Here is a 13,855-nt window from a genome sequence, read left to right on the forward strand (position 1 = left end):
TTCTCCGTGCAAAAATAAGCCTTGATATCAAGTCATATCTTGCACAAGTGGTAAATGTGTCCATTCAATATGCATTGGTAGCAGTGGAGTAACACCATGATTAACTACACCAGTAAAAATAATGACCAGTGCCTTATTCCTCGTCAGTAAATAAACAAGTAAATAAATCATCAGGCTGCTACAGGTACTACATACAAATCAAGCTCAAGTGAGATGCTCAAGGATGTTTCTGTTAGGATCTTCAGTGGCATCTGAAGCCTAAAGGCTGCACTAGCTTAACTTTAAATAGCTTTAAAAACACTCTTCACTACAACAGTAACACAGTCTGAGAAGCTCAATAACCCATCTACCTTAACCTGCTAAGCCAGGTTTAAATCAGGTTGGTGCTGCTGTCAGACCTTCACTTCAGAAAAGGCCACTGCCACCGGAGAGACCTGTCCAGAAGCAAGGCACCAGCCTTCCCTATCTGAGTGCCCAATCAGCTGAACCAATGTAAAAAGCTTTCCACAGTGGCTATGAGCCCCATGGCATCCTCGTGTGCTACCACAGGCCTGTAGAGGCACGGCAGGTTTTGGGCTGGAGGGACACCAGGCGGTAACCAGCACTCACCCCATGCAGAGGGTGCCTGCTCCCAACTGCACGGCAGCAAATGGAGCTGCAAACGCTTGGCCCTGGTCTCACCAGAGCTCCCTCCCTGCCATCATTAGCAGACCCATGGGCATCCCAGCCAGGCATCATGACCCCAGCCAGATTTCGGGGTTACACAAGAAGCAGAAATTGTTACCCAGCAACATGGACAGTGGGGTGGTTGGTAACTTTCTAAGACCCTCTCTGTTCCCACTCAGTGGGAAGCTGTCACATAAACAGATATTATCAGTGCCAAAACCCTTTTATTGTTTGTTTTGTTTGTTTGTTTTTAAACACCTCCACAGGATGCCAAGAAGACAGAGAAAATGGGCAGAGGGAAGAATTCGTACCTTGGAGCTGAAGCCAAATTATTCCCTTGTCTCTCTCGCATGGAAGGATCCTTCTCGACCAGCTGTATGAGCCTTCACTTCTCCCACCCAGCTAATTTTCTCCTTCTCTGCCAAGCAGCCTTCAGTCAATAAAAGTCTAAATCCCCAAATGAGCGTGTCTGCAAATCACACACTCTAAGAAAGTTCAACAGGATGTCGGCGTCTAATAGTATGTAAATACCAGTCTTCGGAAAAGTGCAAAGAAGTGACTTTTCTGTAGCCTCCAGGGAAGGCATTTGCATGTCATTTGTCACCCTTTTCATTCACTCTGCTCTGACTGCTGGGAGGGTGACACTTCCCCATGGGCTGGGAAGGAGGGAGCCTTGCACTGCACCGCACATCCATCTGCCAGCATGAGAAAGCAGTCCTGGCATGGGGTGACTCAGAGCAGGGAAATGATCTGGCAGAGGAAATGAAAAAAAAAAAAAAAAAGAAAAAAAGGAAAGAAAAAAAGAGGAAGAAGGATGGCCCGGGGTGGGTGGGATGGAGAGTGTGGGGGTGGCAGGCAGTGAGGACAGCCCCTTGTACCTTGTGTCAGCCACACGGGGATTTTTGGCTTTGTGGCACTGGGGCTTTAAACACTGCAAGATCTCAGAGGTCTTTGAAATGCTGGGAGAGCCAGGACAGCTTAAAATAATGAGTATGTTTGACCCAAGCCTGCCTACCCTGGAATGGACAGGTAGGAGAGGGACGGCACAGCAAAGGCTGGAGGCTCAGGCAGCGTCCCCTGGGCAGGGGCTCAGTGATGGGGATCCTACTCTCACCAGGGCACCCCTAAGGTCTGCTGATCTTCAGTCCAGCCTGTCTTTTAAGGGCTGAGCAGGCTCTGAAGACTTCAAAAAGCTCTTTTTAACAGGAAACATCTCTGCACATTTCTGGTTGAGATTTCACGTAGAAACTAGCATCCATTCAACCTCTCGGGAGGTGTTAACTGAAAGTCAGTTATTAAATTGTGAATATTTCAACATTGCCCATTTTAGCAGAGGCCTCCTGGCTGGCTCAGGATAGCAGTTAGACTCCAAATACTGTTTTTTTTTTTCTTACTCCATGAGGCCTCTACCCTGAATTGAACCCCTTAGACCAAAAGTTGGAGCCCATGGCAAGGGTTTTCCTGCCTTAGTGGGAAACTCAACCCTTGTGTACATGACCACAGCTCTACCAATATTAGAAATACACTGATCTGTCTGCCTTTTTGTCCAAATTCAGCTAGCATTTAAGAGATGAACTTGCCCACATGCTTACTAATTAAGGCAGTTTGACCATAACAATTCAAAATCCAGGGAAATGACTTTGCACAGATCCCCATCCTGTTGTAGGAAGCTTCTCAGGGCGTGTTTATACAATCCAAGACAAACACTAATTCATGACAGGTTTTACATCAGCAAATGAATTTCACTTTACATTACGTGCACTCCTGACGTGTAATCCTCAGGTCCTCAAAAGATTAGACGCTAATCTGGTTCTTGGGAGCAGAATGGGGCTCACAGCAGGTTTTAGGGGAAAAATAAAAAGTTAAGAGAAAAAAGGATTGTTGCTGTTGTAAATTCCTGTCCTTGCAGCCACGGAAGAAATTTAAAGGGCTATCAGCTCCCATCAGGTTTCATCTGAAGGCTGGATCTGTGAGACACCAGAAATGTTTGTGTTCTTAGAAAGGCTGCATCATCTCCCAAATAAAAAATAAGCAGAAGCAGAGAAATGGGGCTAAAGAGCAGAAAAAACAGCCATAGGGCTGCAGTGTCTCTCTGTGGGCCACACAGCACAAGAACAGCAGCAGCAATGGGCAGCAGCTCAGAAGAATGAGGGCATTTGGATCCCAGCTCCTGCATCACTCGTGTTGCTTCCAGGTGTGTCAGCCCTGCCTGCCTGCTGCAGGCAGCTGCCTGCAACCCTCGCCATGCTCTGACTCCAGCCTGAGCAGGAATAACTCATGGATGGATGGATGGATGGATTTTTCTGCATCCTACCAAGCTCAGCCCCCAGCCAAGGTCCATCAGCCCAACTATCCATAACTTGGTCCTAGCAAAGGTGTTTGATTTCCACAGCACAACCGGAAAGAGTCCACACATGGGCTATGTCCGCAACCAAATGTTCTGGGCATCACTTGGGGGGAGAGGGTTTCCTTGGCACCCCTGGCTTCCTCCTTCTCTGGAGGAAGCAGCGGCAGCCCCATGCAGATGTGCTTGGAGAGGGAACCATCTCTTCACATCTGAGCTTCTGTCCCAGCAACTTTGCTTTCAGGTTGCTCAGAAAGCGCTAATGGTTTTCCCCCAGCAAACCAGCCCTGTTTTACACCAGTTTTCTAGCAGATGATTCTATAATCCTCTCAACAGTAATTATATCAAAAATCTGACAGATTAAATCAAGAACTGAAAGTTTAGTCTTACATTAGGAACAGCTGAGAACCTCTACGGATCCAGCATCGCACAGCTGCCTCTGGATCACAGTGTGGTGGCTCCCCTGCCCACACGGAGAGTCAACAAAACGCAGGAATCCAATTAAACAGAAATAAATACATACCATTGCCCATAGGAATTAGATTATTCTTAATTACAGCAATCAGCATTTTCTCACTGCTCTACTTTTATGCGACAAATCAGCTCCCATGCCCATGGCTTTTCTTGTAAGTTGTGTCAAGGATTTTGGAAAGGAGACACCCAGTTCATTTCTGGCTGGCAGGGACAGGTGCCAGCCAGAAGTCTGCTGTGATGGCTTTTTTTAGGTGATCCTGTCTAAAACGCCTAGTATTACCAGCTACTAAATTACTAAACATCAGCACAGCCAGTATTCAAGAATTACAGCTGTAATATTCACTTCCCCATCTCTGTGATCAGCTTGTTGGTTGGGTAATGCAGCTCCAAGGGAGCCAGAGAAGACAACCACATGTTTATAGGGCAAAAAATAAGGCACTGGAAAGAAATCTGGATAATTCAATGACACTCCTTCATTCACCTGAGAACTGAAGTCTTTGTTAACCAGACGGATCAGCATCTAAGAGTGCTGCAAGGACACTGAAAGGGAGTTTGGTCAGGTGAAGATATGCAAATTTAAGGGGAGAGCTCAATTTTCCCCATGCCCACAAGGAAGGGAAGGCATCTGGCCTTTGCAGCCTGACTTTGTGCCACAGGGATGGCAGAAGATGCCAAAATAACTGCTGGGGAGCAATTGGGATAGACCAGTGATGACCTTCCCAGATGCTGGGAGAACACAATGAACACAGCCAGTTTGGTCGCTCCTTGGGGAGCAGAGACATCTGAGCATCCTCAGGAAGTCGTGGGAGCAAGACAGGAGTTGCAAAGCTGCCTGCTGGCTCTGCTGCATAGTGAATTTTTCTGCCCTCATCGGGCAGTCGGAGACTGACTCCCCTCCAGCCCTCTGGTAGCAGATCAGCTCTCTGACTGCTTTTCTGCTGGGTATGTTCACTTTAGTCATAAGGAGGAAAAAAAAAAAAGCCTTCTGAAGTAGTCTTTATCTGATGGATACTTCAGATGATGAAAATAAAGGACTCTGCTACTGCCAGCACATGCATATTTCTGGGAAGTTTGCATTTAATGGGGTCAATCTACTTTGTACATCCAAAACATTCATTTTGCAGCTCCTCTGGTAGGAAGTTTCTGCAACAAAAAAACATCCTGTTCTGGGGAGGGTGCTTCCAGCTGGGGAGATTAAACCATTAACCGTGGGGAATTCAGTGCTTTCTTTGGAGAGGTGATGACAAAATTCTCTGCCAAAACCCCAGACTGCACCAGCAGTTCTACCCAGAGCAAAGGGCACAGACCTGTGCACGGGTTTCTAAAGGATGTATGTGCTCCTAAGCACAGGCTGAGTAAAGAGCCTGATATTTATTCAGTTTATTTATCCTGCATACATATATTACATCCACGCTATGGTTGCAGGGGTCCTCTTAGGAATTGCCAGGATGAAGGCTGCCGAGGCAGCTGAACTCTGTTCCATTGCACACTTGCTGGTGCTGCACTAATGAGAAGATGTAATTACAGAAAAAAGACCTTTTGAGCCTTGCCCCAGAGGGAGAGGCAGGCAGCTCCTGTGCAGGTTTTACCTGTACTCCTCTGGCATAGGCACAAACCCTCCTCACTTCACAAGGATGAAGATCTTCAGGCAGGGAATAGCTCTTCCCTAAGAGCCACTATGATGCAGGAGGTCCACAGGCTGTAGGCACCAGTAAGCTAAATTGCTACTCAGATCCACATTATCATTTATGGACGTCCCTGCTGAAAAAAGCTACCGAGACACCGGAATGGTACATAGAGAAGCAGCGTTTTCCCAGCTGTTCTCCAAACAGGCTGCAGACACGACTCCCTCCTATGAAGATCAGCTTCTCCATTCAGCTGCTGATGAATCATGGTAGCTGGTATCTCACCTGGTGAACGGCCCCAGAGCAAACATCCTGAACATTTTTGTTGAGATAAGGCTAAGCATAGCTAGGATTCCTAATGGCACAGGCAAAGTACATACTGCACATGTTAAGGAGAACAGACCCAGATACTGCCAGGTACTCTCCTGCGAGTTTGTCTGAATATGAACGTTACTAAGAGTAACCAGAGAACATGCTCATCTGCTAATTCAAGAAGTCAAGCTTTCAAGATGTTTCCAATAAGTTCTTGCAGAAGAGTGGTTTAGCATTATTTCAGAACTAATCCACTCCAAAGTCTTCAGACTATTTTCTCTACTGCTGGGTGAAAAATATTGAAGTCCCTATTTTATGACACAGTAATCCCAGAACATTGACCATCTTAAACCTTCACGTTCCTACAGTACTTGGTCCAGCTGTTTCTAGAGGACCTAAAGTTGTCCTCCTAGATATTGGGGCCCTCATCATAAGAAGGACACTGAAATACCGGAGAGAGTGCAGAGGAGGGCGATGAAGCTGGTGAGGGACCTGGAGCACAAGTGTGATGAGGAGCAGTTGAGGGAACTGGGGCTGTTCAGCTTGGAGAAAAGGAGGCTGAGGGGAGACCTTGTCGCTGTCTGCAACTACCTGAAAGGAGCTTGTAGCATGGAGGGTGTTGGTCTCTTCTCCCAAGTAGCAAGTGATAGCACAAGAGGAAATGGCCTCAAATTGCTCCAGGGAAGGTTCAGATTGGATATTAGGAAAAAAATTCTTCACAGAAAGGGTTGTTGGGCATTGGAACGGGCTGCCCAGGGCAGTGGTAGAGACACCACCCCTGGAGGTGTTTAAAAGGCATTTAGAAGAGGTTCTGAGGGACATGGTTTAGTGCCAGAGTTAGGTTAGGTTATAGTTTGACTCAGTGATCCTGAGGGCCTCTTCCAACTGAAATGGTTCTATGATTCTACGATTATCTTTCCAGTTCTAACTCAGTCTTGGAATTAATGTGAAGTGATTTTAACACGGCTCGACCAGCTGGAGGTTTATGATGGAAAATTCTCATGCTGGGGCAAAATGAGCTTCCTATACTTAGGTCCAACTTACATGCAGGATATCTTATACCAACACTTTGACCTCTTTTAGTTTTTCCTGCATGATAATTTAAATCACTTTAGAAACAAGTAGTTGATATTGTTTTTTTTTCTTTGCAAAGAAATCAGTTGTTCAGTCATATCCTCAGGTTTTCACAGTCTAAAGAGCTGCAGTGCTTTATGCCAGCTGAGCATGTGGCTGTCATTGATCTTCAAGAGGAAAAACACTATATTTATCTGATAAATAAGTATAAAACTAATATTAGGATATCATTTTATAAGTGATTCATCTCTACACATATGGCTTGCTCCAACACTTGCTTACAAGTGTTATCAGACCAGAGGTTTGGGAATTACACACTTGTAAATCAATTTAGCTTTGTGACAGTCCTTTCCTCTTCCTTTATTCTAGATAAATAGAGGCCATATTTAGGGCTTGGTAATGGCTGTGGAAGTTCAGTACATTTCCAGTAATGGAAATAACAAAACCCAGAATTTATCCCCAGGCTTATAAAAGAAGCCTCAGGACTCAGTAAATACAAAATAACTTATGAATATTGGACAGCTTGTTCTGAAATGTGGAACTACAGCCCATCGGTGCATAAACAAGTGAGCAGAGCCAAGCAGGCTGGAAAGCAGCTTTCCGAGGAAGAAATGAAAGTAATGGAGCTGCTCAGCCAGGCTTCGGATGCAAGCTACTCAGGCAGCCGGGTGCCACATCAGCATGATGTAAACCAGAAAGGAAATAAGTTATACAATGTATCGGGGAATAAAATATTTGTTCCCCAGTTCACCTTCATGGTGGGCTCAAATTTGCACGAATTGTCATGTAAGTCAATAACAAGACACATTCATGAATACTTCCTAAACTGCAGAGCCCACCGCTGAATTGCCAGCTAAATAACACAACCCGCATTTACTTTTTCCATGCAAACTTTTTTGCTCTGGCTCAGAGCACATTTGCTTTACTGCATTGTACACGCAGCTGAAAGTTAAGCCGACCAACTCGAAAGGATTTCTTTTTTTCTTTTTTTTTTTTTTTTTAAATAGCAGAAGTAATTAATCTGCTTCAGAGAATGAATCAGCCTTTTCTGAGCTAGAAACACACAAAGGAGGAGATTGTGGCTGTTTCTGGGGCGGGCGGGAGCCTTACTCACACAACCACCGCGGTGGAGGCAGCTGCCTGGGTACCACAGCTGTGGGCAGCAAAAGGGGAAAGGCCCCAAAGCTGGACCCTAGAACCCCCAGTGCCACCCTGTGCACCTGAGGGACCCCCTGCACCCAAGGGAATGAGCTCAGCGTTGGGCAGCAGAGCTGTGGTATGGCTGGAGGAGACAGGCCAGCACAAAACCAATGGTACAGGGAGGGCTGTGTGGCTTTGCCTTTCCTCCTGCAGCCCCCTGGGTCCAGCATCCAGCCCATGGCGGGTGCACCCACCCCTCAGAGTAAACTCTTTGGCAGTGGAGACCTTCCTTTTATTGAGGTGAAGTACCTTGACCTGTGCCAGGTGGTGGAAAGAGCTGTTTTGCCATGGCTTGGTTTCTTGGCAGGTGGTGGGAAGAAAAGCATCGCTCACAAAAAGCTGATACTTTGTACTATGGGAACCTCTGTTTCCACATGGGGCCTCTGTCAGAAAATAATGCTAATTCTTAGCTCGCTGCTTTTGGTGAACGCTATGCAATGACTTAACAGAAAAGCAGGATGCTCGAGGAGCAGACAGTTCCCAGATAGGGGAAACCAGCACAACAGAAGCAGCACAGAGATAGCTGTCTTATTAAAAATAATGCAATTCAACTGACAGAGCAGAGGGTAACAAAGTTATTCCTTAGCTACACCAACACAAACAAAGCCACTCACCACAGTTATAAATAAATAAACAGAAATTATGCCATCCTCATTCATTGATTTGGGGAGAGGAACGGAGCTCTGCTGCTGTTGCTTCCCTCCCTTCGCCTGCCCGACGGGGAAGTTGCAGAGGGGCCATGTCTCCAGCGATGGTGGAGCTCACTGAGCAGCCCCTGGGACAGGGACAGGGCTGGCACGTGTCCCTGCCATGGCACCAGCCCTGCCAGGAGGCAAGGGGGAGCAGGTGGCCCCAGCTCCCCATGGAGGGACTCGCTGCAGAGCAGATGGGAGCGGAGCAGACCCACGGCTCTCCAAATCCATCTGACCTCCGCAAGGGCAAAATCACCAACATTTTCCATTTTGAACTACAACTAAATTTAGAGGGTTTATAGTTGCAGAGTGCCTGTTTTCCCACACTTTCCTGGAGTGATATCCGAATTCCTCTGCTGTGCTCACTCATTAAAATGTGACTCAGCCCTCCCAGCTGCAAAAGTGGAGACCAACACAGTCCCAGGGTTGCCTGCTGTCATTAGATGTGTCCTGCATCGGCATTAACCATCAGCTCGAGATAGGCAGAGGCAACAGAAGGCTTTGCATGTTGGATTTGGGAAGAAATCAGTGTTAGTGAACCTGTAGATGCTCTGTGAGCAGCTACACAACCTATCAACTAGGGTTTATCTCATGTCCTTTTTGGGGAAGTCCAAGGTTTTGGACTTAGCACCAAGGATTGACCAAGGACACCTGCACAATAGACTTTAATGGAGTAGCATAGCAAAGAGCAAATTCTTCCTCTGCCCTCAGACATTCCCCCAAATTAAAGCCACACATACCTCAACTGAGGCAAAATAATGGCCATGGTAAGAAAAACAAATGGGAAGTCAATGCAAAATAGCACCCATCTGGTGCACCTACGATAACCATGCCAAGTTGAACACTACGCCCTCCCAACTACAAAATTTGGCAGCTCTTCACTTCCTTTTGCTTTTTTTTTTTTTTTAATTGGACATAGTGCTGGAACAATGTCTCTTGTGAAGCGAGCTGTTATTTTTAGGGTATTTAAACATTTTGGAATTGGCTGAATGACCCCAGTGCTGGGATGAGGACTTCATCTGCTGGCTCTCAGTCCTCATTCTGCCTTTGCCCAGCCTCCTTTATCAGTTCAGTATGTTTCCCAGAGCACCTTGATGTACACCGTCAAATCCTACAGAGCTTTTTGCAAACACTACTGCTTGCTTAAGATTTTCATTGATCTGTGGCTTCAGCGTTCCCAGCACTTTTGAAATGTCAGCTCAGGTATCAAACTAGCAGAAACAGCTGAATCTGTGAACAATAACTGTTCGTTATATCGAATAGAAAAACCATCATGCTGTTAGACCCTCTCCTGATGCCTTCTGCAGATGTGAAAGGCTAGGTTGACAAAATGGCAACAAACGTTCACCTGCCAAATTGTACAACCACTTACTTTTAACTGCAGCCACTTTTGTAGATGCCAGGCTATGACTCAGGGGCTCATGAGACCCACGCACCCTCTTCCTATTTGTTTCTACACTCAGTTCCATAGAATTGTCTCCTCATCTACCACTGATGACATCTGGTAGCAATCACAAGGCTCAGCTGTTGCTCACTAGTTATTTTTTCCCTAGGAAAAAGGAACCAGACGATACTTGCCCTTGATGAGGATCCTGAGTGCCACTGAAAAGTCACACAAACATAGCGACCCCTTTTTTGAAGCATTCAAAAAGCACTTTGCTCCAGTTTGTACAGCATGCCTGCAGAACTCCAACAACTGGAATGCTGTGACAATCCCAGACCAGACCTACCAGCACAATGCCACCCTCCATTAGAAGTAGGAACCCAAGGCTTGAAATTGGATGTAACTTTTTTCCTTCTCCCAATTTGGTCTTAGCATCTTGGTTGACAGCATGGGACCCAAGAACCCTCTGTATAACTAAAATACAGATTTTTCACCTGTTCTACTGTAGCACTTGGTGCTCTCAGTGCTTTTTTTGGCTTCTGGGAGATGAAGGCAGCCTAGGCAATGCAACACTCACAACCACTGTATAATGAACTGCTGCACACACAATGCTGAGAAACACTGGAATAAACTTGAGTTTGGTCGATAATACCAAAGGGACTATAATATATTAGGTCAGAAGCACGTTGGCATTCTTGAGCCTCCCTCCTGCACTGAACACCAGGGGTTATCACACCGCAGGGCTGTATACAGCTTCTGCAAAATATGGAGCTATTTTTTCACCTAGTTAGATAAAAAGCCATGTACAATGTTAATGAACGGAACAGGGATAACTCCTGGTGATCTGTTTGTCCGCACCTACTAGCTGCAGTATTTTGCATCAAGCAGAGCTGGATTTGTTCCGTGCCACTGTGTGATCCTATGAGCCGACTTTGTTGATTCAGTGGGTGGTATTTCCTCTGAATCATTATTGATAGACCTTATTGCAAATATTAAGAGCAAGGATATCCAACTGGGAGTTCAATCTGAGCTCAGACATGAGCGCTGAGTTTGTCTGAAGTTCCCCCAACTGTTTCAGCTCTATGAATATTATTTGCTGTCTAATCTATGGCATTGTGTTGTTACCCACTGCTGAATTACTCCCATCTTCTACTCATGGCTGGTTACGGCACAATGGTGGGATTAAAAATCCCTCGTCAACAGAACAATCATTGCAGAAAAAAAAAAAATAGCTGAAGACATGGAAGTAGATGGAGCGGGGGCGGGGGGAAGGGAGAAGGAGAAAATATAACTTAGTTTGCTTTCATAAGAACAATTTTCTACTCAGTTGCTCTGGAAAACCTATCCAGCATATCTGGCACATGAGAACGGGGTAGAATTCAGCTTCCAACACATTTGAAGTGCAGCAACTTGCTCCGTGAAACCAGGAGTTAAGACACAAAAGATGAAAAATTGTAATAAATTGGGTATAGATCTGAAAGGATCAGACAGCCAGTCCCGTGGAAGGGGCCAGTCTGAGTTTGGCAGGGGTCACAACCGAAAGTGAGGGAGACCCCATCCTACTTGACATCTTCCTTCATGACAGAGTGACTTGGAGAAAACTGGGAGAATATCGTGTCAGCACAGAGCACAAGGATATGTGATAAAAATGGGATTGGATGGACACCTGGGAGTGAAAATCCCAGTTTCCCACCCCCATCACAGGACAGGAGGAGTCTGAGGAGGAGGTTAATAGCAGCACCTACCAGGTGAGGTGTTTATTTCTAGGTGTGGCGTCAAAACACGAGAGGCACCGGACGGACCTTTGAGCCTTGCAGCTCTGCTCATCCACAGGGAAGCTGGAGGGCGAGAAGCTCAGCGCAGGACTGCTGGGGATCAGCAGAATACGGAGCCTGCTTCACGAAAGCAGACAGCAAGTTCTAGCTTGTTTGGCATTGCACAGTGAAAAAACAAGCACGCAACTCCTATTTCTATACTGATAAGAGAGAAAAGCATCAGGCTGGGAGAACTAAGCAATCATACTGCAAATACAAAGGAAGAGAAAGCCGTATATTGAAGAAAAAAAGAACTATAATATCAGTTCAGTAACATTCTGAAACTTCCCCTTCCCAGGAGTCCAGGAACAAATGAATTACAGTGGTGTGCAATAAGGCGTAATGTCATTCGGTGCTTAGATTTGCTGACCTGCCAGGTCCCTTCCTGTCCTACATTTAGATTTCTTTTACACAATGGGTCTTGCACACTGCTTGCATTTTTGAAGCAAAATTCTTGGACAACCGCCTAGAATGGGATTATTAACTTATAACAGGACAAAAAAAATCACATATGCTCATAGGTTCCTGCAATCCGCCATCCCACCCCCCCGTCCCCAATTTTGGCAGCCACTGCTCCTCTGTGTAGTGGAAAACTAAGCTTAAGTGGATGGAAGAGAAATGAGATTAGTGGCCAGACAGCCCAAATTCTGAGCAAGTTCAGCAGGACAATTGCAACCTTACTGTAACTCTGCTGACTACAACTTTTCTTTTAACTGACTTGGGCCAGAAGTTTCCTCGTACTCTACCAGGGAGCCTGACGTGTTTCGCAGCCTGCAGCACATTTACTCAGAGAAATTCCCCAGTCTTAGGGATCCGAGAAAAACAATGTACAGTTCACAATGCCGATCTGGTATGGGGAGGGAGGACCATGAACACCGTTTGGGGGCATTTCTCCTAAAATCAGTGTATCTGGGCACTCCTTCCCCACCCCCAAGCTCTGGAATTCAGCTCTGGGTGCTGATGTTGCAAGAAGCCACTTCATCATTGCAGTGCTATTGGGCAAAAGGGAGGATGAGGCACGAGAGAAGTATGTAAGTAAACCCCGGCAGGACTTGGGAGACCTTGTCCAAAAAACACTGAATAACAGAATCTTTCAAAATAAAAGTCTGAAAGTGGCCCAGCCCCAGGAGCAGACACAGCAGTCATACGTTGCATGCTAGCAGATGGGCTGTCACATCCAGGCACAGCAGGACCACATCCTGCCTGCACATCACACCGTCACACCTGCAATCTGGACCATGTTTCACCTACACATCAACTGCAACTGCAGCAAAGCCTATGTCACACCTATACATTACATAGTTGCACCTGTGATCAGAACCACATCTAGCTCATACATGGCATCTTTGTAACTGCAACCCGGATCGACTCCCACCTGTATGTTGCATCGTCGCACTTGCAATCTGGACCTTGTCCGACCTATACATTGTACTGTTGCATCTGCAATCTGGACCGACTCCCACCTACCCGATGTTCTGTCAAACCAGCAGTCAGGACCATGTCCCAGTGATGCGCTGTATTGTCACACCCGCAGTCCAGCCCAGGTCCCACCTGCGCCTCCCCACCCTGGCACCTGCCACCGCCCTGCCGCTCAGCCAGCACCTCTCTGCAGCGCCCGGCAATTCCGAGCAGCCCGCGGAGCGGCGGGCTGGACTCCGGCGGGGATCTTCCCTCCCCTGACACCAACCCCATCTCACCGCCTGGGAGCGGGGCAAAGCCGGAGGGAGGATGCCCAGCCGGGCTGCCACCCCGGTACGGAGCGGGGCCGGGCGGGGCAGGATTCAGCCCAACTTCTCCCGACCGAGACCACCCCGCGATCGCCCCCGGTGGGGCTCGGCCTTACCGCGGCGGCCTCCTGCGGGCGGGGGGCGGCGAGGCGCGGCACGGCACGGCGGGCAGCGACCCTCCGCCGGCGCCCGCAGCCGCCGGGTCTGCCCGCCCGCAGGAGCCGCGCCCGGTTCCGGGGCGGAGCGCGGGCGGGGCGGGGGGTCCGGACCGGCCCCGCCGGGGAAGTTTCTCCCCGCCCGGTAAATGGGTCCAGCTGTGCCGCATCCCGCCCTGGCGCCCAGCCGGGGGCAGCCCCAGCGGCGGCCCCGGGCCCCTCCACCGCGCTCGCCCTAGCAGAGGTCCGGGCGGAGCCTCCGCGTAGGAAGGGCCCTGCCCGGAGGCTACATGCAGGGTCCCCCTCTCCGCAGAGAGGTCCTGCCCCCCACCGAAGGGGATTCCTCTTCCTTTTGTCCCCCGTGGGCATCCTGGAGGCCAGCGCTGCA

The 13,855-nt window shown here is 47.8% G+C and overlaps 1 protein-coding gene across 6 annotated transcripts in view; it reads right to left on the reverse strand.

Annotated features, from left to right (window-relative positions):
• LOC309442817 (inverted formin-2-like) overlaps nt 1–13,499 on the reverse strand; it is a 42,605-nt gene extending 29,106 nt beyond the window's left edge. For 5 of the 6 annotated variants that reach the window (XR_014184698.1, XM_082059080.1, XM_082059079.1 and 2 more), the window contains exon 1: nt 13,429–13,499. The gene's annotated coding sequence lies outside the window, so the exon portion shown is untranslated. Of the gene's footprint in view, nt 1–11,516; nt 11,592–13,428 lie in introns of those variants that run through there. The other variant, XM_082059078.1, reaches the window with a different exon arrangement.
• Between the last annotated feature and the right edge of the window lie 356 nt (nt 13,500–13,855).

Source organism: Streptopelia decaocto, assembly GCF_964273445.1.
Source record: "Streptopelia decaocto genome assembly, chromosome: 7".
NCBI classification, from domain to species: domain Eukaryota; kingdom Metazoa; phylum Chordata; class Aves; order Columbiformes; family Columbidae; genus Streptopelia; species Streptopelia decaocto.